The sequence below is a fragment of the Apteryx rowi genome, unplaced genomic scaffold (genome assembly GCF_003343035.1).
Source record: "Apteryx rowi isolate R43461 unplaced genomic scaffold, aptRow1 scaffold_1369, whole genome shotgun sequence".
In the NCBI taxonomy this organism is placed as follows: Eukaryota; Metazoa; Chordata; class Aves; order Apterygiformes; family Apterygidae; genus Apteryx; species Apteryx rowi.
The window spans coordinates 45,196-53,431 of record NW_020447607.1 but is presented as its reverse complement, the minus strand read 5'-3'; the positions used below and the strand labels follow the sequence as shown (position 1 = coordinate 53,431).

The following is an 8,236-nucleotide window of genomic DNA, read 5'->3' as shown; positions in this document are numbered from 1 at the left end:
CCGTGGCATTCCAACTATCTGCTGACTGCTGCATCTACAAAGCGTAGATGTATACGTGTGTGTGTGTGTGTCTGTATACATATGTATATAATGCTTTTTATTGCCTTTTCTCATGGGTTAGAAGGATATGATATAGTTCATTGGAATGAGTCTTGACTTGGTCTACACAGATTAAATATCCAATATAACGCAATTTATTAAAATGAACTATATTGCCAACTCCACCGTTGCAAGCTCTGCAATAACTTTATTGTCTGGTTCTTGCCAAGTGAGGACAGCATCGTTGTTTTGTCATATTGTATTCCATTCGTTCTGGAGCCTGCCATAAACAAGTTCATGTTCAGCTTTATCCCAAACAGACCACAATTTGCCCTTTGTTTGACCCAGTCTGTTACGTTTGAAGTTCCTGGAGAACAAATTCTAATTATGGGAGGCAAGTTTTCATGGATGTAGCCTTAAATGGCTGGAATAAGAGCTCTTATTCTATTAAAACAGATTTTAAAATCGCAGATTTAAGCTATATCAGATCTCTGACCTCAGACTGTAACAATATAAAAGTCACTGAACGAAATGATCACTTAACATCACACACCTGAATATCATAAGCGGTGCATTGTACTTGACTCTGCAAGAGGGATACTGTAATGCAACTCTAGGCTAATATTGCCTCATGCTGTAATCACACGTCAAGCACCCCCCTGCAAAAAACAAAATATGTAAGCTACTGATAACCAAAATGTGATGAAGGACTGGAGGCACAAAGGGTTGCAAAACCCCGAAAGGGGAAAATGCACCAAAACTTGTAACAAGGTGATGATGGGCTGATGGGTCTGGATAGTGTTTCCGAGACTCAACGAATAAAAGGAACGGATACAACCGGGAAATTTGGACTTTACTGAGCCTGCTGGCTGGTCTGAGTCACTCGTCCACCAAACCATGCTCTGGTTCCTGCAAGCTTGCCTGGTATCTATCCTTCTTTAAGTACTTGCATGCTTAGATATTCACCCTAGCTTGGTATTATTGGATAGCTAAGTTTATTCTTGTTTTGACTGGAATCGTGATAATATTTGTTTGCCTTTACTATTATTCTGTAATTTCACAGTAAACTAGTTAGCCTTAAACTGCTAGTCTTGATGTCTGTTATCATATCCAGAATCAATATTGTGACCAAGCCTTCCATACAGATACTGAGGCACTGAACAGCAAAAGGGCAACCAAGGGCCTGATTTGTGTTTATATCAAGGTTCATTAATCCTGTGGAGGAGCATATGGAGAAAAAGAGAAGGAAATTATATTTGGAGTTTCCAGAAAAAATAAAATGTGTTATGACCCATTTTTTTCCTAAGCACAAGTCAAAGTTTTCACAAATCATGTCTCTTTTAGAGTTTAAAAAAGGAAAAACAGGTTAGCTTAAACTAGTGTGCTTTTCCTTACTTTCAGACAGCATATTCTTATTGCCATCTAGAATTTGTACTAATTAGCACTGAAAATTTCAGTGGCCTCATTATACTAATCAGATGTTGGCATTTTGTTTTCTGTACTAGCTATATCTATTTTTGGTTGCTGAGGTTTCTGTGAGAAGCACCTGTATGGTGCAAACGTGTCCTTTTCAGTGAAAGCTGTCCAAGCAGCACTGTCCAAAGAGTATGTCCAGATCTAAGAACTTCTCTTCTCCAAAGCTTAAACACCTGAAGGTGCTGCACACATAAGGCTTGCTGTCTTTTCAGGCACTGGCTATAGTAAGAGGCACTCTCAAGTTAGTATTTTCTAACGTGTTTTCTACATAGGCAGCCTGAGCTCCCTCACAGTCCCAAGGAATTGCTGTCTTCCCCTGAGGGGCTGCCCTATATACCCCATACCTGCCCCTGTGTATCCATCGTGAGTTATTTAAGGTTATCTCCAGAAAAGGGTGCACACGCAGCCAGCCAGCACCGCCCTGCCTTCTGCATGTAGTTCATATCTTGCAGGAAAAAAGAAAAAAGGTTTTAGGAACTATTTAGATGAGAAATATTCTTAGGTGGGTGAGTTGGGGTGGTAAATCCCTTYGCCTGTACCTTCACTTTTTTTGCTCACCAGTGTTATTTGCAATAGGAATGAGCTACTCTCTTCCCTTCCCATTTCTCCCCCAGCTGTAGGTGCACTTAGTGAGAAAAAGGACTCCCTTAATCACTTCCAGCCCAAGGTGACCAGTGTGGAAATCACCTGGAGCATGGTCCTGTCTCTGCTGCTTGTTCCTCTGGGGAAAGATCAGTATGAATAGGTACGTCTTCATGCTTTTTAAAATGATGACTAGCAAAGTTTAAGCATTTCCTGGCCATCAAGAGATGCGTTGACATGGCTCTGCTACCGTGGTGGAGGCARGCAGTAGAAGTATCTGCCACACACCACAAATATTTCCCTACTGAACCTCTGACAACAGCAAAAACTAAAAATAACCAGCAGGATCTGTTAACTTTCATCTGTAAGACTCTTTTTATCAAAGATATTGGAAATGCAGCTTTATAAGTAGACTTGTTAGTGGGAACCCTTTTATTGGTGGATTTTTCTAACTGTAATGATTCAKAATACAGGGAATATGAAAAATATGATCACTGCTAACTTGTTCAGTAGACCTGGCAGGATTGAGTGGCTAAAACCCTCCCTACCTAGCCTATATTCTTTCAGTAGGTGTGTTTTCTGAATCAAAGAAAATCAATGAATAGCAGAGATAGATAATACTCTGAGTAAGGAGGACAGAAGGGGCAAAGGGGAAAAAATGAAGGAATTTCTATGCAAGAGGCAGTCCAGATTTTGCCAAGCCAAGTTCAACCAGCATAAGTTGTGTTGTGTACGTGGAGCCTTATGTGGTGGAAAAGAAATCGTCCTGGGGGAAAGATGATCCCTTGAGAAATTTAGGCTTCTTATTTCAACAATCCCTAGAAAACATCCAGAATGGGAAAGGGCTGTTTTTTRTTTGATTTTTGATGGCATGTGGCTTGGAGGCTATGACTCTGTATTCATTAAAAGCTGGTGAGGACCAATGACTCTGGTTGCTGCCGCTGTCAGAGATGGCGGTCCTGACAGTGAGACTGGCTGCTCTCGGCAAAGTTGTACCTCTTGCTGCTCTGAGGCCAYCTTGATCTTTCACAGGAGTTAAAGGAAGACTAGTGTGCCTGATACGGAGAAAAATCTCTTGTCAAGGTCAATGATGGCAATGAAAACATAGTTCCTTGGAACAATGGGGTCCTTTTTTGTGTGAAAACCAGAAAAAATATTTTGTCGGTGGGTGCTGCCTAGCTGGGCTTGTGCTGCAAAGCAACATGTGGGCTGGAGCTTTCCCAGAGTCTCACCATGGATGGGATGGGTGCATGTAGAGGTCAGAGATTTTGTTCTTTTGGGTCCCTCTCAGTTTTATTGAGGGTGTCTATAAGAAAGAGACACTCATGGTTGGCCTCAGAAGAAAGTAAGTAGAGATTAAAGTTGTCTGAAGTTCTCAAAAATTCAGAAGTCTAGAAGAAATCTTACTCTGTGTCTCTGTGCACCTGAGGTCAGGCATAGGGGTAGCAGCTTGGAGTGTTGCACTGGCTCTCCCAGGCCTGAGAGAGGCAAAGGATGAACCATGGCATGGCCCCAGGGACACCTCGGCTGCAGGAACAGCGCTGAGAGCTGCTTTGCTCCTCACACAAGGCACAGATGTGTAAGGGAGGATATACGCCCCAGGAAGTGGCAGTGCCCCAGCCAAACACAGCTGACCCTTCCATTTTGTCCCATCTGACATGTACTAATATCATTTTTGGCCACTGCTGGTGCTGCATATTCGTCAATATGGAACGTATGGAAAGTAGGTTGGTTTTGTGCCTGTATCTTTATATAGCCCTGCCTGCAAGTTAAAAATTATGGTCTTCAGTTAAGCACCGTCTGCTGATGGCACTTAGAGAATGGCGAAGATCTGAGAAGGATGGGATTTTTTTCCGGTTACTTGTACCTTGTTTAACCATTTACAAGAATGGAGTAGGGAGAAAAGGCTACAGATCAGAGCAGAAGCAGTATATATTCGACTTCCAGTTTTATACATATTTGCCTGGCATCTCACATGGGGGAATGCCTTGATGGCACACATGCATTTTGAAAAGCGGTAATATGTTTCTGAACCTTTCCTTTGGCATTCAAATTTCAAATCAGATTCCATCTCTTAAATAGGTGAGATGAGAAAAACAGGGGAAGCTACAGGAGAAGGATGCAAAGATACTCAAGCTCTTGGTGAAGAAAGAAAAGAAAGAATATAAAACTTTCCAATGTATTTATTACTGACCTGAAATTTTTATAAGGCTAATTATTCTGTTCTACTTTTTTCCTGATATCAAGAGGCAGCATTAAAAATTTCGCTCTTATAGCACAATAAAGAATCCAATAAGTAAAGGACCTCACATATGTACTCCRTGTACCCCTGTGAAGCAAGAAAATGTGATTTAATTACATATTTTAAAACTAATTTACTGTGAATTACCATAATATTCTGCAGACAGTTCTCTTCAATTGGTTGCTTTTGCAGATGGAAACTTACATCCCAACATTGTTCATTTTTTCTCAGAAAAAACAGCCCCTCAATTTTTTTGTGATGTTTCATACTACCTTTGTTTCTTTGCGTAGTTACTCTAACACAAAATAAATGGAAAATGTCACACCTTTCCAACAGAGTACTTCGTCATAACAAAAGTCTTCTGGGAATTGCTTTGGAAAATAGGAGGACAGCAGTGAATTGATTATTTGGAAAGAAGCCTAGTCTCACAGAATATATAGTTTAGGTTAGAATGAAGGTTTCTGGAATATTTTATCATCCAATCCTGTCTTATTCCATCAGAAACTTCCTCACAAACAGTAACCTTAAATAATGYGAGCACACATTGTGTTACTGCTTTTTAGCTTTTTCCACCTGCCATTGGTCATAATACTTAAGACACCTGAGAAATGAAGTGCCTGGAGAGTTCTACTTTTTATAAACATGCTTATTCTATCTTCCTTATACAAAGTAATTTTAGTAATCAGTTAAATTATTTAAATTAAATTATTGACTAAAATTAATAATTACTCTGTGTAGTTCAAAGTACCAACCCCCCATAATTTCTAGGAAACATGCATAGCTACTTGAATATGTGCAAAACCAAGATGTTTATCCTCTGCAGGGGCGTTCCAGTCCTTGAAATGCAGTTTGTGTTTGCTATTGCGTTGTGTGCATATCCATCTAATACTACTATACATCCTAATGCTACAAAAAGAAAAATCTGTTCAGCAGGTCTCTGGTGTCCTTACAGTGCATCTCGTCACTGGTGCATGATTCCCCACTGGCCTCAGTCTATACACCCGTGGATACAGTGGATGAAAACATGGATGCACTGAAATGCATCAATGAATTTGAATGCATTGAAAGATACTGGCATAAGCAATTAAATTTTTCTGGCACAGGAGCACCTACACAAACATGTGCAGATTAGATCTTAAGGCACGATACTGCCCACAGTCTCTTGGTCTGAAGCCAAGATGAGCAGCATAACACAGTAAGGAGATGGTCCGAGAGCAGTGAAAGCACCAGAAAGTGTTGGTGGAGCATTTTTAAGAAGGACCTTTTTTGGGGCATTATCAAGGACTAGGGCTCTCTGCCAGGGTCTTTCTTACTTTCTAACCCTCATGTGGGCCTTTTTATTTCACTTGTTGTAAATGAAAGATAAGAACCTAATTTTTCCCCTCCACACAAACTCTAAGGTTCTGCCTCATTATATTCAACCTGAACAAATGACAGATGATGTAGAGAGGAACATGGTGGAACATGGTGTTTTGTTTGTCCTTGCATTAATGAGGGCTTGCAATGCTGATGTGTTGGCAAATCTATTTTTGTTTTCATATTTTGCATAAATATTACTGTATAATGCCTTGTGGAGGAAACTGAAATTTAACATCTAAATATTTTAGTATTCAACAAATAGTGTGGTACATATAAAATAGAAGAATAAATGATTTTTCCCCTTAAGACATAGTAGTGAATTCTGGTTTGGCTTCTTGCAAGCTATTACAATGTTTGTGCTAATTTTTCCCTCCAGTAATTTAGGATTGGTATATGTTAATTCTTGTCTTCAGGAAATAGATAGTTCTTCATTTGTTCTTTTCATTTAGGAGGCCACCTCTAAAATGACATACACTGGGAGAAAGTGTTCTGGTATCCTTTCAGTTTGTCAGTGAAAGATTTCACAAGTGCCTGGAGCTGAATCAGCACAAATTCCAAGTGGAAATAAGATGCTTGTTTTTAACATGTGGTAGTCAGCCACAGGCACAAGACATTGTTAGTGCTGTGGGTTGCCATGACCTGAAGTCTTCAATCAAAGCTGTGTGTCCCTCTAGAAGACAGGTGCTGGTGTAGTCTCATGATATTGGTAATTTTGACCCCCAAATAACTGGATCGTATTCCATGTCCTTATTATGAAGAACAGAATATGTAATTACAAAGTTCCTTTCCGTTCTTAAAATATATCAATTAACTAACTTATTTGTTCACTTAATTTGATTTAGATAAATTATAGAGATATTCCTATATTCTGAGAGTGGGAAGGAAGGGGAGAGAGAGAGAGAGAGAGAGAGAGAGAGAGAGAGAGAGAGACTTATAGACAAGTGAGAAACAGTAATCTATCAACTGGTATTAATTGTTTTTGCCCTTATCACATGGTGGTGTGAATTTAACATCATTTTTATTGTGCTTTGTCATCCAGAGTCCACTGAAGTTATTTGAAAGACTTTCACTGAGTGTGAGGGGCAATGAGTGAGGTCCCAGAAACATGGAAGAAGCACTCCTCTTCTGGTGACCAGCCATACAGATTTCTCATGGCCACAACTGCATTCAGTAGGAATTTTGCTGGCATGAGATTAGCCAGAGCAGCCTGTTGATATACAGCTCTTAAGCTCAGAGTGCAAATTATGTGCCCACAATTACAAATAAATAATGCAAGATGCTGCCACCATATGCCATTTATATGTACATGGTGCTGAAAATCAAGGTTTCCATCTAGCTCTGTGACTACTGCAAAGGGCAATACATATATGGATAGATCTCTTTCAGGATAAATTATATGAATGAAAGTGTTTCATAGGTTACAAAAGGTTTTTAAAGCATACAAGATCTGCTCCAGCTTGCAAGTATTTAATATACAAAACACACCGAGCTCCTCCTGGATTTGTTTGCTTTGCTTCTAGCTCATTCTCTCTTACCTTGGAGCAACAATTTATCATGCAGTCTGTTCACTCTTCTCATTAAAGGGCTTTCAGTTTAACTCATTGTTATCCTCAGAGCAGTATATTTTTCTCATAATATCTCTTGATTCAAGTAATCCCTTCCTAGAAAGCTGACTCACTGCGACTCTGTAACCAGCATATCCTTTATTTATGACGTTACAGTGACTTTTTTCTTCCACTTTGATTTAAATCAACACAATTTAATTAATTTCTTCCTCAAGTATCTGTCAGTTGTACTGAGCAGATACTCTTAATTTGCAACAGGAYGCATAATGTTGTTTACTGACTTGACCCAAGAGTCACTGGCTGAAATGCTGCATCTTGTGCTCTGTGTAAGGGGAATCGCCCTTCTATTATGAAAACCAATGAAAGCCATTTTGCTCCAGTTACTGACTGTCAGGCCCTAGATTTCTACTCGGGCATTTTGCCTACACTGATAATTTCAAAAGCAACAGTATGCTCACTTCAATCTTTGTAGGCATCTCCTGTTTTCATTTGGAAAATTTTGGCAGTTTGGGGCCTAGTTTGACATTTATTTTAGCAGTTGATTGCAATGCAAAATTCTTTATTTAAATGTAGACATGCCTTTAAAACATAATGATTTGAGTGGAATGTAAAGCCAAGTAAATCTTGAGATGTATGAAGTATAACAGCTCCAAGAGGGAAGGCTGGTGGTCATATATATACACTTGTTTCTATTTTTTTTCAAATGAATATTTTTGTGACTTGTTTGTTCCTTTTTGTGGGACTTCTTTTCCCAAAATCCAGATTAAAATGAACAATTCAAGGATGACTTCAGAGTATTTCTTTCTGATTATACCTTCTATTGGGATGAAGTTCCCCTAGAGCATTGGGAGCCCGTTCAAAAAGGGAAACATAACTTTCTGAACAACTTTGGAATAGTTTCTATTGTGTGAATGATTTCCAGGTGACGATTTTCTCCAAATCTCTTAAAATCAATTTTATTTTCATTTCTCTC

At 39.3% G+C, this 8,236-nt stretch overlaps 1 long non-coding RNA gene across 2 annotated transcripts; it reads left to right on the top strand.

Annotated features, from left to right (window-relative positions):
- Nucleotides 1–226: 226 nt before the first annotated feature.
- LOC112961697 lies at nt 227–8,019 on the top strand. 2 transcript variants are annotated; one of them, XR_003252086.1, is made up of 3 exons: nt 227–963; nt 2,130–2,260; nt 6,148–8,019. It is a non-coding gene; the product is annotated as an uncharacterized LOC112961697 (long non-coding RNA). The 2 variants fall into 2 exon arrangements; XR_003252085.1 differs by lacking the exon at nt 6,148–8,019 and adding an exon at nt 4,180–5,232.
- The last annotated feature ends 217 nt before the right edge of the window (nt 8,020–8,236 follow it).